Source organism: Astyanax mexicanus, chromosome 7 (genome assembly GCF_023375975.1).
Source record: "Astyanax mexicanus isolate ESR-SI-001 chromosome 7, AstMex3_surface, whole genome shotgun sequence".
Lineage (NCBI taxonomy): Eukaryota > Metazoa > Chordata > Actinopteri > Characiformes > Acestrorhamphidae > Astyanax > Astyanax mexicanus.
In genome coordinates this window covers 43,816,268-43,832,464 of record NC_064414.1, presented here as the reverse complement: position 1 = coordinate 43,832,464, position 16,197 = coordinate 43,816,268, and the positions used below count along the sequence as shown (strand labels likewise).

The 16,197-nt window shown below is 36.8% G+C and overlaps 1 protein-coding gene across 2 annotated transcripts in view; it reads left to right on the top strand.

Moving 5' to 3' along the window:
- Positions 1-16,197, top strand: part of phactr2 (phosphatase and actin regulator 2) — a 92,562-nt gene that overhangs the window by 984 nt on the left and 75,381 nt on the right. The window lies entirely within an intron of this gene.

Below are 16,197 nucleotides of genomic sequence, written 5' to 3'. Positions count from 1 at the left end.
ACCCTCACAAAGTCAAAGAGGCAACCGAAACCTCTTGCCAACAGTTCACTGTGATTTCTGCTGAAGTTTTCTGTCTGTTTAAATTGTCATGGTCACAATCATTACTACCCACTGCACTGTCCACTGTGTGTAACAGAGAACCTCTTGTAAATGGTTCTATGTGGCACCAAAAAAAATCAACTGTTGTTACAAGTCATGGAACCCTTTGTTGGTACTGTAAATAAATATTTTTATTAGGTACAATTGGTTATATAGCGTATATAGTTGATTAAACAAGTATCTAGTAAATTGACAATTCAATTTATAGACAGTTGACAGTGTTTTAGCTACCCTTGTATGTATTTAATAAATATCTAATAAACACCAAGCTCAGTTCAAAGAGTGCTATGCATAACTTAAGGCAAAAAAAGGACGGTATAGAAGTTCCAGATTCTAAATTACCCTAAATTTGAGAGTTGTTCATCTGTTTAAATTGTCATGGTCACAATCATAACCACCCGATGCACTGTCCACTGTGTATAATACAGTTACAGATTTACAGTTACAGATTCTACATTTTATTTCACAACACCCTTAATGACCTAGGCAGAACCCTGACAAAGTCAAGGAGGCAGTTGAATCCTTAAAGGCTCCTTTTCTATGATGGAGAACCTCTTACTAATGGTTCACTGTGATTTGTGGCAGAGTTATTTGTCTGTTAGCTTGGACAGTTCAAGCCAGACGCCACCAGCCACGGTCATTACCAAACAATGTGCTGTTTACCGTATATGAGAGAGAACCTTGTGTAAATGGTTCTATGTGGAACCACAAAAGGTCCACTGTTGTTACAGGTCATAGAACCCTTTGTTGGTACTGTACATAAATAGCTGTAATAAGTACAATTGTGTGTATAATGTATATAGTTGATTAATCGAGAATCTAGTAAATTGGCAATACAATTTATAGACAGTTGACAGTGCTTTAGCTGCCCTTGTATGTATTTAATAAATATCTAATAAACAGAAAGTTCAGTCCAAAGATTGCTATGGGTAACTTAAGGTGAAATAGGAGAGTAGAGTTCCAGATTCTAAATTACACTAAATTTTATTTTACAACACCGTTAATGACCATGGCGGTAGCTGTATATACAGAACCCTGACAAAGTCAAAGCGGCAGTTGAATCCCTAAAGGCTCCTTTTCTTTGATGGAGAACCTCTTGCCAATAGTTTACTGTGATTTATGGCAGAGTTATTTGTCTGTTCGCTTAGACAGTTCAAGCCACCAGCCACGGTCATTACCACACAATGTGCTGTTTACTGTGTATAATAGAGAACCTCTTGTAAATGGTTCTATGTGGCACCGCAGAAAGTCAACTGTTGTTACAAGTCATAGAACCCTTTGTTGGTTCTGTACTGTAAATAATATCTGTAGTAGGTACAGTTGTGTATGTAATGTTTATAGTTAACTGGACAGGTATGTAGTAAATTGGCGATTCATTGTGTAGACAGTTGACTGTGTTTTAGCTACCCTTTAACAAAAAGATATTTAACAAATATCTAATAAACACCAAGCTTAGTTCAAATTAAGGTAAAATAGGACAGTATGGGATTTCCAGATTCAGTAGAATAAATATTATTTTACAACACCCTTAAAAATGTTAATATGTTAAGGCAGTGGCTGTACTGTATATACAGAACCATCACAAAGTAAAAAAGGCAATTGAATCCAACAGGCTCATTTTCTATGATGGGGAAACTCCTGCCAATGGTTAACTGTGATTTATGGCAGAGTTATTTGCATTAATCACCAGTTACAATGTTTACTAGTCACTGCACTGTCCACTGTGTATAATAGAGAACCTCTTATAAATGTTCTTTGTGGCACCACAAAAAATCAACTGCTGTTACAAGTCATTAAACCCTTTGTGGGTATTGTAAATAAATAACTGTATTAGGTACAGTTGTGTATAAAATGTGTATATAATGTGTATAGTTGATTGGACAGTTGACTAAATAGTTAAATCATTAAATAATCACAAGCCAAAGAAGCAATTGAATCCCTAAAGGCTTATTTACTGTGATTAATAACCTTGTGCCAGTGGTTCACCATTATGTTCGCATGGACAATTCTAGCCAGACACTGCCGGTCACGGTCACGGTCATGGTCATTACTACCCAATGTGCTGTTTTTTTGTTTTTTTTAATGTTTGTGATCTGAACTTGATCTGTCTTGTGTCTTGTCTTGGCTAATAGTCATAGTGGTTAGGACCTGTATTGGACACCATTAAGAAGCATTGTGAAGCTAAATAACACTGTACTGACCTTTGGAACATGTGTCACAATCATCACCACCCACTATACTTTCCACTGTGTATGTAGAACCACCAAAATGGTCAACTGTTGTTACAGGCTCAACAGCTTTCTTGGTACTGTAAACATCTCTTTTCCAGAGGTGTTTGATGTGTGAACTGCCCTGTGTAGAGTGGAAAATAGTCAGGCGGTCAGGATCTCCAGTGGTCTCCATTATGGACAATTCTAGCCAGACACCATCGGTCACCATCATTACCACCCACTTTTGGGGCACCACAAAATGGTCCACTGCTGTTCCAATTTATAGAACCCTAAAGAATCTATCAGCTTTGTAAATAACTCTTTTTTTTAAGAGAGGATTAAGACCTGAGCAGCCTTAGTGGTCAAGAGCCTCTGTTTGTCTGGGTAAAAGGCCCGGTGGTAGACATAAAATGACTAATGAATCTAATGATAAAAGTGTAACGATGCCACACAACATCCTGCCGCCCTGTTTACAGGTTTTCCCCTTCCAAATTTAACAAACCACAAGATCTTCAGATGGGAAAGTGTGCTGTAGCTGTGTGCATATACTGACTGATGAAAGTTACTGCTGAAGATACTTTACCTCTTGATACATAGCATAGGTATTTGAAACATAACATGAAAAATAACATAGGTTAGAGCAGTCTGAAACCACACTCAGGAAAATGGGGTTTTGTTTCAGTGAAATGATTACTCAGGAAGACGTTAAAGGAGCTGCAAAGGACAACAGCTCAGGTCTGGGATCTCTAAACCTTCAGCATGGGACCTGATTTGTGTTTTTTAGAGGTTTCTTTGGTATGTTCTTTGGTATTTTTGCTTCACACATATGCTGAAGTAAATGTAAATATACTGTGCAATTTTTTTATGTATACACTATGACTATTTATTGACACAATTGAGTAAGTTAGCCTTTTTTTGCACGACAGAAAGTGTGCATGACTTGTGGATTTATAAAGCACTCTTAATTTGTATTTTTTGTAACTATTGTAACTCACTACGAGTTGAATATGGAACAAATGCATTATGAATCTAAGCCACAGACAGTGCAAGTTAACAATGTTTACTCATATAACTATGTGGGTCCTATTGTACACCCTTTGCAAGGTGTGTCATGATGCTCTTTGCTATCTTACACCCCCGCAACAGTCTATTTTCACCCCCTGCGCCTACGCTGTTAAAATAGCGTTGGCGTTTAGGAATAAATCTACACTGATGGCCGTGGTGGTCTGGAAGTGAGGTGTTCAGGTAAATTTCAGGAGCTCCACTGACTGATTAAAACCCTGACAACAGAGTAGAGTTCATTTCTATAGGTGTGCCATGCATGTACACCCCCGCTCATTAAACACACACACACACACACACACACACACACACACACTGCAGAGCACAAACTTTACTTTTAACTAAACAATAAACAGAATAAAGAATAAAATAAGATTGCTGTTCTTTTAAATGAGCTGCTGGTGTATCTTCACAGCGTGAACATGGAGGTCAGTATCCTCTGCTGAGACACGGCGAAGTGCAACACTGTTAAGATACAAATGCGCCAAAGTCAGAGCGCACCTGCTTCTTAAAGGGAATGACAACTGGCACACTGATTGGTTTATTTCACATTACACCCAAAACAAACCCATGAATAATTGAAATAATTAGTACATGCTTTTTGCGTGTTTCGAGCCGTGCAAGGTGTATTTATCATCCAGCTGTGCGTTACCCAATTGAGCCACTGGATCATGAATTTCTCATATTTTTTTAATTTAGCTCTTGAATGAGAGGTTCATGTTTCTAAACAACATGATTGTGTGAGTACAGAGCATAACTGAACCATATTTGTGTAGATACGCAATACAGTACTGACAAATATTGACGTGTTGGGACGCCTGCTGACTCATCGTTTCTTTTGAAATCAGAGTTATTAAAAAAAAGTTTTTCTGCTTTTGTTGGAGTAACTACCTCTACTGTCCAGGGAAGTCTAGAAGTATACAGGAGTTTGGAGCATTGATATAAGGATTTGATTTGAAACTGCGTTCAGTGACATGAGTAGGTTGATAGAAGATTACCAGTGCAGAGCACCAGTGCTGCTGGGGGGCTTTATAACCTTCTGAAGCCCACACCTGCCATTAGGTATAAAGACAATAGGTTCAGGTTTTATCTGCTCCAGAGACTCTTATTCTAGAAAAGCAGTGCTTATCTACAGGGACTAGATAAGCTGTGTGTGCATTGGCACATCTTTGTCAGCAATGGTTGAAACTTAAAGTAGCTGAATGCATTAATTAGAAAGGGTGTCCGCAAACATTTGTACATATAGAGTTTATACTGTCTTTTTTGTCTTCAAGGTTATACACATGTTTTAAATGTAAATTTATTTTGTTTTTATTCAGCCTAAGCTGTATGCCCTTGTTTTATATCTTCATCCACTTTTCTGAACTTTCCTCTTTACCTTTAAACACTAGTTCTGTTGTCTTGCTTTGTTTACGGATCATGGATTCCTGATGTAACCGTGGGTAGAGTCTTTACAGGAAAGGCCGTGCTGTGAACGCTGTGAAGCCGTGCAGTTAAATATAGGGCAGCTGTATGATGCATCCTCCTGCAGCCGCAGTCTAAAACCACTAAAAATGAGGCTTCTATTCACACAGAAGAGCGTGTGACCAAAAGACGCTGTTCTAGTCAACAGCACTGACTAATAGAAGATCTTTAATTCATTTCTCACTAGATAAACAGCATTCAGCAGCTCTGTTTGAAAAGAGCTCTACAGATTTTCTAAGTATTTGCTGTGCACCAGTGTAGTTCAGCAGAGTGATAAGGACTGTTTTTGACCTTCAGTTTAACTTTGACATTCACTTTAAAGGACTGATTCACTAAAAATGCATTTACACACTATTCCCATGTTCCCCAAAGCCTCTGAGAACATTGATAAGAAATTACATTTAAGAAGCATTTAAGAAGGAATCACACTTTGCTGCTACTGAAAATACAGTTAGATTTTAGAAATAACATTTTTTTTTTTTTTTTACATTTTCACCAACAGAAGGCAAATACCATACAAACGATATACTTATTACCATAGGTGAGGTTAAATAAAACAGGCTGAAGGGCTAGTTGTAAAAGTAATTAAGGCTTTTTTCTCCCTTTAGTTATCTTTACTATTGTAAGTTATCTTTTTTATATTAAAGTATTTAGGAAAGGAAAATAAATAAAGCACATTTTAGTTTGATGAAAAAAAAGTTGTTTAATTTTTTCTCCCAAATGGCTGAATTGGTTGGTTGATATATAGTTTTTTGTTGAGTTAAAGTAAATTTTATTGTTTTGGTTGCAGCTGGTTTAGGTCCCTATGTGGGTGTAGTTTCCATGTTTGTGTTTTTCCTTGTACAGTCCCATAGGTAAATTGGATACCCTAAAAAATTGCCCTGGTGTGTGAATGTGTGTGTAACTATAGGTCCAGTCCTTGCAGTCCTGCAGTTTTAGACCTATCAACACCATCCCAAATCCAAAAGATTATTCCGTCTGATTGTGTGATGCATGCTAATATTCATGTATATTAATGTATATTTTTGTTGTTGTTGTTTTGTTTCACACAGCAATTAATTTTTGCATTTTTTTTGTTTTGGTACAAGAACGTTTTTTGGCACCTCACACGCAACCATCAATATAACATACCACAGCAGCCATGTGGCAACATCTGAGTAATCATCTTAGACATTATAGCAGCCACCTAAAAAAGACCACATGTAACAGTTTGTCCACCAAAGGTGAGCTAAGGTTTGAAGATTTAACATGGCCTCAGACTCTTAAATTATTTTTTATGGTTGTGGAAAGTTCACAGATAATTAATGATTTAAATGTCAAACCTTGCCCCAACAATTTAAGCAGCCATAGACTCATCTATGCAGCTGCCTAACTTTAAAATATATATATATATATTTTCTTTGAATGCAGAAGATCAATTTTTAGATTCTTTTTTTTTTTTTTTAATTTCTAAATTTTCCCATTTTCTCCCCAATTTACACAGCCAATTTCCCAACCCACTCATTAGGACTCCCCCTATCACTAGTAATGCCCCAACACACCAGGAGGGTGAAGACTAACACATGCTTCCTCCGATACATGTGAAGCCAGCCACCGCTTCTTTTCGAGCTGCTGCTGATGCAGCATTTCCGAGCAGCCAGCGCGCTCGGAGGAAAGCGCAGCGACTCTGTTCTTATACTTTAGCTCACAGACGCCTTGTGCTGTGGACATCACCCGTGGAGTGATGTGGGGAGAGAGTGCCATCTACCCACCCGGAGGGAGCAGGGTCAATTTTGCCCCCACTTAGAGCGCCGGCAGATTGATGGCAAAGCTGCATGAGCGGGGGTTCCAACCTGCGACCTCCCGCTCATAGTGGCAGCGCTTTAGACCGCTGGACCACTCGGCGCAATTTTTAGATTCTGAAGACTAGTGAATAGTGATGGTGCACTATTTTACTGTGCAGCTATACCTATGCAAATAAGTATGTTATCTTTCCATCATCGTTGAAAATCCGAGCATCAATTAGACCAAATTACTTAAGCTACACAGTCATGCCAAGGGTTCCAAAACTATTGTTTTCAGTGTTATTTACTCTTGGTGTTGGGTTCGAAGTCGGAAATAAGCTAAAAACAAACTTGTTTTTTAATTTCTTCATTTATTACATTTACACCCTGTTGTTGCCCTTTTCACCTAATAGAATGGATTTCTCATAGATAATCTTAGATACTTTTCTAGCTTTGGAAAAGTAACAGAAACAGAAAAGTAATTAGAAACTGATGAAAAGCTTATTCTAATGTAAGCTGCTTTATTACTGGCCACGTGTTTAGCTACATTAGCCTTGTAGCTTGTATTATTTGTATCACATGTCGATGGGTTTTATCTGCACTGTTTCTGCAAGCACGACGGTTTAAAACCACTTCCTGTCTGCTTAACCTTTTCAGCCAACAACACACCAACACCCTCGCCTTACCAGTCTGCTCCAAATACACACCACTGTCTGCTCAGCTCATGATCTTTACTGGTAATCTGTGAGATCCAGCTCTGAAAAATGACCTTATAACAGAAATAAAGCACTGTGATGGTTTACTGTTCTGTGGCTAATATAACACTGTGTTATTCAGTCCTCACTCTGTTACTGACATTTCTCACATTTAATTAATCACAGAGTCATAAAACACCGTTAGTCTCATAGCCTCTACAGCGGATAAATACAGTTTAGTGTAGTGTGGAGTTTTATTGCTGAGGTAATGCTCTGTAGATGTAAGGCTTTTTGGGTCAGGATCAATATAACATGTGTTTTGTGTATGCAGCTCAAAATAAAAATACATTTCTGCTGCCTGGTTATGGTAAATAGTATTTTTTTAAGAGGTTAAATTACATAAGAGGTAAAAATTTCCTTCGGGATAAATAAAGTATCTATCTATCTATCTATCTATCTATCTATCTATCTATCTATCTATCTATCTATCTATCTATCTATCTATCTATCTATCTATCTAAAAGGTAAGGTAAAGGTAAAGGTAAAATAAATTTGAGTAAAATGAACGTTGTTGTTTTATTCTATAAACTACAGACAACATTTCTCCCAAATTCCAAATGAAAATTTTTCATTTAGAGCATTTATTTGCAGAAAATGCGAAATGTCTGAAATAACAAAAAAGATGCAGAGCTTTCAGACCTCAAATAATGGAAAGAAAACAGGTTCATATTCATAAAGTTCAATATTTGGTGGAATATCCCTGGTTTTTAATCACAGTTTTCATGCATCTTGGCATGTTCTCCTCCACTAGTCTTACACACTGCTTTTGGATAATTTTATGCCACTCCTGGTGCAAAAATTCAAGCAGTACAGCTTGTTTTGATGGCTTGTGATCATCCATCTTCCTCTGGATTATATTCCAGAGGTTTTCAATTTGGTAATTTTTTAAGTGCTTTTTTTTTTTTCCAGAGCTGTATATGTTCTTAAATGTTTTATTAAAATGTCTTAAATAATTTTGACATTTTAATTATTCATTTAGCTGTTTTAATTATAATATCAAGCTATATAAATATGTCCTAGAATTCCCTGTCCACCCTGTCATGTTGGGATAACCCCGCCCCTTTAAGAAAGTAACCTATGGCATCACTGAACTGATCACAACCTTCATACTGTTTTGTTTATTTTATTTTTTAGGGACTAAAGACACTTGCTGCACATTATATATTTTTTTTATTTCTACTGAATGGTAGAAGTTGTTATTTATTCTAAATTACATTTTAATATTTATTTTGTTGCAGTAGTATATCCTTGAAATGAATTGTAATTTTTTTTTATATTGCCAAGAATATTATCACAAAAATACCCTGAAATATTGTGATATTATTTTATGGCCATATCACCTACCCTTAATTTTCAGCAGAACTTAATACTTCTTATATTGGCTCCATATTTAGCTGAAGTAAAGCTTAAGCTGACTGCCCTGTCGTGGCAAAATATCACAGTAATTAAAATTTTTGAAAATTAAAGGTCACAATGAATAATTCAAAACGTCTGCATGTAGACCCTGTTTTTGTCAAATGCAAATTTTCACTAAAATTGGCCATTTCCATGACAGGAAATTAAAAGTGATTAAGCTGGGATAATATTAATTCTCTTAAATATATAAAAAAATAGTAAAAAAAAAAAAAAAAATAAGGAACAGTATTGTGATAAAGACCTGTTTATACAGTATATATTATTTAACCCTGTACTTCAGCAATCGGCCACAATGTGGCAAACAAGCGCTTTCAAGTTTTCTAACAGAGCTCAGGACATCAGTGAAGAGACCATAATGAAGGAAACACTGCCTGTCACTGACAGTTTGAGAACACCCACAGAGGTTAACTAATCTTTTTTTTTTTTTTTTAAATGGTCAGGCTGGTTGAAAGGCTGGTGATCCACCACACTGGTAATAAGCAGGCTGGTTAAACAGCTTTTGGCGAGCAGGGTGTATTGTGGCATTTGATTTTAGTCAGGCTTGGTCATGCTGGTCGACCAGCTATAGTTTGTGTGTTTGCTGTCGGTTGGCGTGTCATGGAAGCCTGTTGCGTATCAATTACTAATACCAACTAGTTTTGAGTATGTATTTTCATTACCGGTGTCAATTGATTAAAAAAAAAAATCTGATTAATCACAACAATATTCTGTAATTAACTGTGAGTAATCACACTTGTTCTTCTTAAGTTCTTTAAGTTTGTATAGTACATATATTGGTACCACTTTAAAATAAGACTACCTTTACAAAGAGTTTATAAATGGTTTACAATTAGTTTATTAATGACTACTAATTAGGTTTTAAATGCCTTAAAAATCATTAATAATCAGTTATAACACATACGTAGAAATGTACATAGACCTGTTGCCAAATAGTGAACCCACAGCCATCTATATTGTTGCCCTTTCTACGTATGTGCTATAACTGATTGTTAATGATTTTTAAGGCATTTACAACCTAATTAGTGACCATTAATAAACTAATTGTAAACCATTTATAAATCCTTTATAAAGGTAGTCTTATTTTAAAGTGGTACCCATATTTTTAAATGTAAATAAAAGAACAAATGCAAGAATTGTAAAATTCAATATTATATTTATATTTGGGCTGCACGATATTGGAAAATTTTTACATTGCAAAAGTTCTTTTTTCGACTCTATTTGTCTCGATATTAAAAACTGCAGGGCCCCTGACGTCACCAGCCCCGCCCCCACCCACGTGCGGTCTCACGTCCGGACCGATCAAGAGCTGAGTCAACGCCGAGCTCTCAAAACCCGAGGAAAACAGCAAAACAACAGTAATCGGCCCTTTAATCAGGCATTTAAATGCTTTTTTAGGTTAATAAAAGCGTTTTTTCTGGGATTAAAAGTGTGAATTCAGCTGTAACTGGAAATATCTGCACAAAACTGTGCCGGACTGAGGTGCACAGCTTTCAATATGTGCGTTTACAAGCACGTGCCCAGCCATGTGGATGGAGGCCATGCGGTTACCTTGTGTTTACTTCTGCCCCCCCTGCAGTGCAGATGTATTAAACGGTGTGTGGTGGCTGTGAGCAGTGAACGCTGCACAGACCATGCATGTAAACAGCATTAAGCAGCAGAGACAGCGTTTGTTCATAGCAGTAAATTATCTGACCAACATATCAGATTAAATTCCGCCTTATCAGCAGTTTAGCTTAATTAAAAAGAAGTATTTTTATTAGCTGCATCAAATCAAGACCAGAGTACATTCTGACCACAAGCAAACTGCTTCAGAAAAAAATCTATAGGAGTTTTTACGTGAAAAAAAAAAAAAAACATGTTACACAATCACATATACCTTTAATCAATCATTACCAGTTCTGTACAGCTCTGTCCATCATTCTTGGCACAGCATGAATATTAATGCACATATTAATTACAGCCTGATAATAATTAATTCAATGCAATTATATAACATGATGAATTGTGCAGTAATTTTGTTATACTTGTTATACTGTCTGCACAAACCTGCATCTGTAAGACTGAAACTGTTAATAATATATAATAATTGCAGAACTCATTACAACCCATACATTTTTCCATTTGTTGTGATTGTTCCCCCAAGCAATATATTTTTTTTATCACTTTGTTCCAAACCCTGACTGCGCAGGCATGTTAAATTGAGTGCTGTCTCCTGCTGATTTATTTCTTCTTTCATTTTCTGTGTTTGTGTGAGTACTCAACATCACAAATAACCTGCATGTACTTCAAAAAATGATTCACGCTGGGAGTCCAGGAGAGGATAATTGCTATTTTCTCTCTTTCTCTCTTTCTCTCTCTTCCTCTCTCTCTCCTTCCTCCTTACCTCCATCACTCCTCGTCATGCTATTCAGCACATGCTTCTGTCAGCTTAAGTAACAGAACTATTAGTGGACTTTTAGTGTTCTCCTCAAAGTGTGATTACCTGTGCAGTGACTGTGTGCTTGCAGCATTTTGAAAAGCGATAATTGGTTGATTTCACTTGGGGAGAGAACTTACATTTGAACAAATGTATATGTATAAATGTTCTTTCAATTAAAAAATAACTAGGTTAAAATCACAGAAAAAAATAATGTTGGTTATTTTATTTGTATTTATTCTAGTATTATATTGTGTGCATTGATGTGCATTGTAATTATATATTGTTTTGATTTCAATTCTTCTTTATCTTCTGCCATATTTGTTTCTGTGGAACTTCTAACAATAACAACAACTATGAATAAATACAAAATATTTTTCTATAGTAATGAATGGAATCTTTTTCTTTGCTAATAATGAAACATAGTAGTAACATCCCATGGGGTACAACAATAACTACCTGAGACACCATTGCAAACACTAAGCTATAATTTAGCAACTGTTAAATATCATACCCTATCAATACCCTAGCAACCGCATTGCGGTTGTATTTCTAATACATACCATACATACACACTATTTCACCTGGGGTGCTCAACTCCAGTCCAGTCCAGTCAGACTCCTGAAGGACTGGTCTTCAGCAAGCTTTGGTAGCTGCAAACTGTGCTGGAGATCGACTCTCCAGGACTGGAGGTGTGTGCCCCTGGTTTACACCTTCAAAATTCTTCTATATCTTTTTATTATTAGCACTGAAAACATACGTACATATTTTAAAGACTTAAAGGCTTTACCAGGTCATGTGGATCAGGCTCATAGACCTTTATTATGCTTACAATAATCCTGTGCTGCTGTTATTGCTATTAAGCGTTTGCGATGCTGAATTATATCCTTAAGTCAATCAGTCATGATGACCTCTACAGAAGCATTTAAACATTTATAGTGTCCTGCAGCAGCAGCAGCAGCAGCAGCAGCAGCAGCAGGCCTTTGCAGATACGACTTCCCATAACTGCCTAATGCTGCTGGCTTTATTTGCTCTCTCTATCAGCCGACGCATTACAGCCTGCGAGCGTGACGTCCGAGCAGTGCTGCAGCGGCCACTGTTTAAACTGAGAAATATAATGTGCAGTTCTTTTCAGTTCCTGTAATGTAAATATAGCTTTGTGTGTTTGTAATTGTGGCGTTTGACATTTTAAGAACAAAAGCTGCGTTCTGGTGATTTGAGGGTGCTGGTGTAAAGAGCCGGAGGGGGTGGGGGTGGGGGGGAGGGCTGCTCGGCGGGGGCCGGTTTGTTTGGATTAATTTGTGGGTTTCTCTGGCTTTGATGCGACTGTAAGGATGCTTGCTGTTCACTATTAGTCATGTAATGACAGAGAGGCGGACAGTGAGGGGGCTGCTCTCCTCCAGCAGCAGCAGCAGAGCTACAGAGCAGAGCTACAGAGCAGAGAGACAGGCTGGATTATGGGTGCTTACTTCTTACACTCCTTCAAACACCCCCCCACCTTCTTCCCCTGGAGTCACTTAGATCAGTGTACTATAGTCTGCTGTCGGGGTGTAAAAATGCATTAACGCACAGTGATGTATTGGTCACTGGTCAGTAATTCAGTTACTTAACATTTCAGTTACTAAATGATTGATGGTAGTTATTAAATAATTCAGAATAGATACAGAATAATTTATAGATGTTACTTATTCATTTGTTCAAGATACTACCTAAATATAGTATAATATAGGAAGTATTTTATGTTATCTTATTAATAAATATTTGTAGATAATAAATAATAAACAATGTTTACTAAAAAATATTAACTAATTAATGAATAATATCATAATATCATAGTAGTTACTGTATATCGTACAATATGTTCTGAATATACTTCATAATGGATTTAGTTTAAAAAAAACATGCTAGTTGCTAAATTATTTACAATTTATTTACAAACTAAAAAATCTTAATATTTACTCGATAGTGGAGAAATGAGAAATCCATCCTGGATATTTTACAATAAAAAAAATGCATATTAGTTACTGGAAATGTTTACTGAATGATCTGTACTTGAATATTTTCTATAGTAGAATAGCTCCTGGTACTTCACAATATTTAAAATCAATTCATACTGATTACTGGATAAATCAGAGTATTTATCAAACAATTCATACTAGTTACTGGATATTTCACAATATTAAATGAACAGTTTAAACTGGTTACTGGAAAAATCATAGCATGTACTAAACATTTCATACTGGTTACTGGATAATTCACAATATTTACTGAGAAATCCACACTGGATATTTTACAGTGTTTTTTTGATGTGCATATTATTTACTAGAAATGTTTTACTGAATGATCTGTGGTTAAATACACTTCACACTATTTAAAAACAATTCATACTTGATAAATCAAACAATTTATACTAGCTACTGGATATTTCACAGTATTTACTAAACAATTTATACTGATTTCTGGATTAATCACAGTATGTACTAAACAATTCATACTGATTACTGGATATTTCACAATATTTACTCAACATTCATACTATTCACTGTTTACAATATATATAATGAACAATTCATATTAGGTACTAAAAACTGGATGATAAACCTGAAAATCAACATGTTAAGAATTGTCCCAGTTAAGAAAAAGACCAAAAAATAAAATATTCCAACACAAAAAAAATCTGAGTGTTTAAAAAGATTGCAGGCTGAATGTTCTCTGGGCTCGTCGGGGTGACAGAAATTACTCGTGTGCTGCAGCTTCACTCTCCAGGTTAAACTGCAGGTTGCTGATTCCCCACTGAACTGCGGGGGAAGCAAGAAACAGCCCCCAAATATCTCTTTATCTCTCTCTCTCTCTCTCTCTCTCTCTCTCTCTGTTTCTATGATGTTCTCTCCCCCAGCATCCAGATCTTCTTGAGTGCTTTTGAGTGTGTGTGTGTGTGTGTGTGTGTGTGTGTGTGTGTGTGTGTGAGAGAAACGATGTGTGGGTGTTTTCTGTTCAGGTCTAAAGGCCACTTTTATTAGAAAGGCCATCTTCCCTTTCAGCTGCTATTATTTTACCCTGGCTTACCTTTACATCTCAGACAGCGACATCTAATGAATGCTGTGTTTAATATAAAGGGTATGTTTGTCTGACTGAGGAATTACTTGTATGCAGTGCCCTCCTATATTAATGCTACCTATTATAAATATGCAAAAAAGAAAACTTTTAAAACAGTTATAAAATGCTTATTCTAATATAAAAAATAACCAAAAAATGAAGACAAAATAAGCAATGATAGTGGCAGATTGCTATGCAGCTAAACAGAGATCCCACCTGTCACGGAAGTTCAGGGAGTCTTCTGGGTTTTTTTTTATCAGGGGCTCCCTGATGCTTGCAGATTATGTACAATATCCCAGAAATAATATTTTAGAGCGAGAAAGTGAAAAGGAGAAATTGGCCTCTTTTCGTGTTTAGTTAACCAATGAGTGTTTTGGGCTTTGCAGTTTGGTTTAATTCAGCACAAAAAGAGAGAGCGAGAGAAAAAGAGGCACACACAGTGTCATGCAGCGTAAAATGAAATGAGTTTTTGCAGGGTTGGATGTCTGGCTAAGCATTGCTGTGCTACTAGGACTAGGACTCCCCCTATCACTAGTGAAGACTAGCACACGTCTCCTCCGATACATGTGAAGTCAGCCACCCTCTTTTTTTTGAACTGCTGCTGATGTAGCATTGCTGAGTAGCACTACAGCACAGCGCACCCGGAGCAAAGACTCGGTTCTGATACACCAGCTCACAGATGCCTTGTGCTGAGCGTCATCACCCTTTGGAGTGATGTGGGGAGAGAGAGCGCCATCTACCCACCCAGAGAGAGCAAGGCCAAGTGCGCTCTCTTAGGGCTCCGGTAGCTGATGGCAAGCTACATGAACAGGATTCGAACTGGCCATCTCCTGATCACAGTGGCAGCACTTAGCCCGCTGGAGCCATCAAACACTACTTTTATTTTATGGTTAGTTTAGTTAACATTGCCAGCAATAGGATATTAAAAACACATAATTCATGAATTCCACTTATATATTTAGATTTTTTAAATCACATAACACATTTTAATAAACAGTGCAGTCTTGTAATGATAATGTTTTAAAAAAATATTGTATATTTACTGGGGAAAGCTTGTATAAAAGTGATTTGGATCTGGAAATTGCTTGGCCTAAGTAAATACAATTTTATTTGGCCAGTCAGACTTTTTATTAATGAAGTCTTTGTGTTATTGGAAGATTTAATGACAACCCAGTTTTAGCCTCCCTGTAGAGACATTTTTAAAATATCCTGGTACAGGACATGCAGTCTGTAATGTCATGTAATCCCAGGGGCCTTTGAGAGTAAAACAGCTCTTATTAAAATACAAGATAATTTTGCAACATAATGTTTGTGTGACATGTAATTTTAATCATTTTGTCTAAATAATTTTCTTTCATTTTAAGTTTAATACAGCTGGACACACTGTGATACTATTATGGTGCTTTTTTTGCTCAGGTTCACTATGTTCACTATGATTACTATACCTGTAGTGGCTACAGTGTTTCTCTGACTGTATCGTGTGTCAACAAGCTGATGTACTCTCACTACACAACAACACAGCACCCACTCTCAGCACTGCTTAACCTAATTATCATTATAAGTAACCCTGCCTGGTTAAAATGTCTGAGTGTGGTCCCATAATATCCGGCAGAGAAACACAGAAGGTCATGAGGGGTCATTCCTGTGGTCTTGTAACTTGGTGTTAATGCTGTTTTAAGAACACGGGGCACTAATGAACTGCTCTCGGATGTGGACATTGGACCTTGACCATAGAGTTTTAAGAAACAGTTCAGACAAAGCTAAAGTAATGGGTTATTAGTTGCGAGCTATGCTTAAAACCTCAGACCTCACACTGCTACCACAATCTAAGGAAGATTTCTCTGCACCTCCTACCTTGTGTTTAACTTGCTCAATGTACAGTGAACAGTCTTACTAGAGACAGATTTTAATTACTA